This window comes from Amphibalanus amphitrite, unplaced genomic scaffold (assembly GCF_019059575.1).
Source record: "Amphibalanus amphitrite isolate SeventyFive unplaced genomic scaffold, NRLGWU_Aamphi_draft 000157F_arrow, whole genome shotgun sequence".
Classification (NCBI taxonomy): Eukaryota; Metazoa; Arthropoda; class Thecostraca; order Balanomorpha; family Balanidae; genus Amphibalanus; species Amphibalanus amphitrite.
Genome location: NW_024881652.1, coordinates 649,801 through 654,570, shown reverse-complemented (window position 1 = coordinate 654,570; position 4,770 = coordinate 649,801).

The following is a 4,770-nucleotide window of genomic DNA, read 5'->3' as shown; positions in this document are numbered from 1 at the left end:
CTTACTAATCGTCCGGTGCTGTTATCGGCTGCTCGGTACCGCGTGTATGTTCCCTCATTCACTCCTGGTCACCCTTCGGTTACCCCTCGCTGGGTCGGGCCAGTCGGCTATTTTTATCCTCTTTCCGGCTAGGCCACCCGCTGAGCTCCCGCCGTGCCGCGCCGTCTGCGAGGGACCTGACCCTTCTGCCGGCAGAGGTTTCTCCAGGTGTCTCCAAGGAGCCATCGTAGCGCTAAGGGTGTGCTCCGCATACACATACATTGATTTTCGCCCTTACTAGCAGGGCCGCTGGCACGCGTTGGCAGCGCCCTGCGGGCATTTTTTCGCTTAGGGTCATTTTGTGGTGAGGAGGATCGGAAAATCACCCTTACAACTTTCTCCAGGCCTGGGTGTTTTATCGAGCGCGCCTGAAAACGCACAGTGGACCGAAATCACACTTCGATTGCGTTACTTCGTATTAGGTAATACGATAAAAAGTCCGCCTTTTTCTCAATCAATAAGGACAAGTGCGTTAAAGCACACATATAAACTTTTAAATTAAAAGCTTTTAAAATGCTAAATTTCAACATCTCTAAGCTGATGATAATCGTTAGTTGCTTCAGACTTTGGCGCGAAAACGTAGGCATTCAGATCCACCGTGCGACCGGTCACCGTATGCAGTAGTGTGATGGTGTGAGTTGGGGAATCAAGGCCGTATGGGGAGAAGGTGAGGAGATACCGGTGTGCCGACGCGGCGGATGGCAGTGAATTTTCAGGATAGGTAGCAAAAGGCTCATTCCCAGACGTTGTGCCAAATTTTGCGGCGCTACGCGACGCCAACTTTTACGCTATTCGCGAAAAAACTTGGGGAGGCTGCCCCCCCCCGCCAGGCAAGGGCTAAGTTGGAGACAGTGATGGGACTAAGATGTTCGTTGGAGCAACTCCAAGCATTTTATCGACCTCTGACGGTGACAACGGTTTACCGACGGCTGGACAGTGTTCTCGAGTGTGATAAATCGTGGATACTGAACAAACCTACTGTCTATCAAAGCAGTGTCAACAAACGTAGCAATATGTGCCTAAATCAAATGACAGGCCTTCAGGTGGCGACTCAAACAATAATCCGTTTGACACGGCGGTAAAGTACCCGAGGACCTGGCCCCATGGGACAGGGCGGCTCAAAACAACTCTGGATATGGAGGGCTAGATGTGCATTGTGCTCCGTACATACGGCATACGGGGAGGGGGGGGAGATGAGACGAGACATGAGCCGGACTTACCGACCTCTACAGTGAACTAACCCAGACCCAGCGACCTCTCCAGTGACCTGACCCGGACTTACCGACCTCTACAGTGACTTCACCCGGACCCACCGACCTCTCCAGTGAACTAACCCAGACCCACCGACCTCTACAGTAACCTGACCCAGACCCACCGACCTCTACAGTGAACTAACCCAGACCCTCCGACCTTTCCAGTGACCTCACCCCGACCCACCGACCTCTACAGTGACCTGACCCCAACCCAACGACCTCTCCAGTGACCTGACTCGGACCCACCGACCTCTCCAGTGACCTGACCCGGACCCACCGACCTCTCCAGTGACCTGACTCGGACCCACCGACCTCTCCAGTGACCTGACTCGGACCCACCGACCTCTCCAGTGACCTGACCCGGACCCACCGACCTCTCCAGTGACCTGACTCGGACCCATCGACCTCTACAGTGACCTGGTTCAGACCCATCGACCTCTACAGTGACCTGACCCGGACCCACCGACCTCTCCAGTGACCTGACCCGGACCCACCGACCTCTAGAGTGACCTGACCCGGACCCATCGACCTCTACAGTGACCTCACCCGGACCCACCGACGCCCACTCCAAACTGCGCCGTTCGGCCGACCAGATAGCTGTTCCGCCCCGTCCCCCCTCCCCGGACCGTCGTCGGGTCCACCGCATCACCCTGCCTGCGGCTCTGGGACTCTGTGGTGTTAGCCCGGCTATCTGCCGTCCTTCCTGGCCAGCTGCAGCTGCGGTGGCGTGGGAGCCGGATAACAAGCGTCTTTACCCGCCGACGGAGCTCGGTCTCACTGCCGGCACTCGAGGCACTCGGGGGGACTTCACGGACTCCCGGGGGGACTCCTCGACACTCATGATCACTACCAGGACTCCATTGACTCTGGATGACTCTTCATGACTCTGTATGACTCAGTAGACTCGTGAGTCAATGTCGGTACGGGCCGGAGCTGTAACAGACAACAAACACAACGGAGTCACAACAAACACACAACAAACACCATAGATGATATATGTGACACACACACTAGGTACACAGCACACGGAGTCGCCATAAATAGTAAACAACATCGGCGTGACAAACCACACAGACTGGTTTATCGTCAATATATATTGCACCACGGTCCACCGTGCACTGTCCATTACTTATCACTGCACTGGCCATCTGACAATGTGTGTAGTCTACAGTGGCGGCGGAAGCAGGGGGGCAAGGGGGGCAGCTGCACCCTAAAGCTATGGAAAGGGGCGCCTCGAAAATCTGTAGAGGAGGCAGAAAATCTATAGATCTGTAGAGGTGCGGCAGCCATAAAGCTGAGCAGTGCGAGGCGACACCGCAACTGATAAAGGCACTTGTAACACGAAGAGGGTGGCAATGACGTGGGAAAAGTATCTTCTGATATGCTGAAGAGTGGAGGGCATCCTTATCTGAAACAAAGGCAGATGCTGCCGACCCTGTCGAATATAATCTTGCCAGGCGATAAAGGCTAGGAGGGCGCAGCTACTCGAGAAGCGCGCCATGCGGAAGAGGGGCGCCTGCATGCGAAAGAGGGGCGCCTGTGTGTGGGACGAAAAAGAAACATTTATGGAGACGTCTTTGAAGGCGATAGCCTCCGAACGCCAACACGAACATATGAGGGCTTATAGCGTTGCAGGCTCCATGCGACAAAAAGGGGCGCCTGATGGCTGATATGCGAGAGGAAATTAGTTTGTGTAACATTTATCGGGGGCGGTTTGCCGTTTACAACATATGAATGTTAACCCGCGCCCCGTTGGGCTCTGCCGAGCAAGGCGCCCGGTTGGGGGGGGGGGCCATTTTGGCCCCCCCCCCTAAGATCTCGAGAACCACGCAACATAGCGACAAGCGGTAAACGGCGTTGGATAGCCCCAACGAGGAACTACCTTGTGACCCAATTTTATTGACCTAGGTCAAACCGATGACGTCACAGGTCAGGTCAAAGGCCCAATTTTCACCGTTTACAGGCACTTCAAGAAATGCGTTGTAAAATCGAGTAAAATACATTTCATTGAAAATCATCGATGGGGAAATGTTCTTCAAACACATATTTTGCTATTTGAGGTCACTGATACCAGGTCAGGTCACAGAGGTCAGGTCACGGGGGGTCACAATATGAAAATGTCGTGTGATACATGTTTTATGGTCCATTTTACATGACAAATGCGATTATATGGGTGAGGCAGCCTTTGGGGCCAGCTTAGATCACGTTTTCGTCAAGGTCAGGTCAAGGTCAGGCCAAGGTCAGGTCAAATTAGGTCAAATTTCAAAGTTAATATTTTTGCATAAAATGGGTATCGAATCGATGCAGCTCGTCACGGGGAGTTCAATGGTGGTCTTTGTTTTGCCGTACGTGGTCTAGAATTGCTAAAAATTGAGTTCAAAAATTTGACGTCATCATTTTTGAACAGTTTTTTCGCTATAACTTGGCCAAAAAACGAGATATCGATCTGAAATTTGGTATGTATATAGAAGAGCGCTGGGACTATCACATACATTCCGGTTTTTTCGAAATTCGGAAAATTTTTGGATTTTTTCAAAGTTTTTCTAAAAAAATCAATTTTTTGAATTTTTTTTGGTCAAAAACCAAAAATTTTGAAAATCCGAGATAGCAGTTTTGTAGCGCCGCTTTTTGTCTACTAGACCATATAAAGAACTTTGAAATTGCTTGACAACTGTAGATTTGGTGAGCGTTTCAATATTGCATGTTTTTTGCTCATTTTTGCTCGAACATGACCTCAGTTTGACCTCAATAACTCCTGACCTAAGGTGACCTAAGACTTGAAATTTGGTGTGAAGGTGTCAAATTGATGCCCGGGAAGGTACTGAAAATTTGGCGGCGCTGCGCGCCGCCGTTTTACTGCTATTCAGGAAAAACCACAGGGGGGGGCCAAAATGGCCCCCCCAACGGGGCGAGGGTTAAGGGAGGTCCGAGATTGGGGCCTGTAAAATTGCACTGTCCGTATGGGCGGTTACACCCCTAGTGCTAGGGCGTACCTATTTTGCGTTTTTTTACTGGGGAGATGATTATGACCAGGAATAGCACTCTGCAAACTTCTATGGGCGCCTGTATAGGGGCGAAACTGATTTTCCAGTGCAGGGACGGCCATCGGCATTGTGGGGCAGCATTCATTCCACTGGGGCGTCTGCCAGTGTTGAAGGGCGGTATTCATTTCAATGAATTCATTTCATTTCAATGTTTCAATTCATTTCAATGAATACCGCCCTATATGGTAAGGGGCGCCTATGGTAAGGGGCGTATATGGTAAGGGGCGCCCAGCGGGAAGGGGCGCTTCAATATCGTTTGCACCCCTATCCTAGAATACCTTCCGCCGCCACTGAGTAGACACCACCAGAAGAGGGGGACCCACCTGTGAGGTCTGGGTAGAGCAACAGGAGCAGCGGGCAGAGGAGGGGAGCACAGAGCCGCAGACAGAGCACGTCAGCGACACTAGCGCCGCCTACCGGTCTGGTCCGGAACC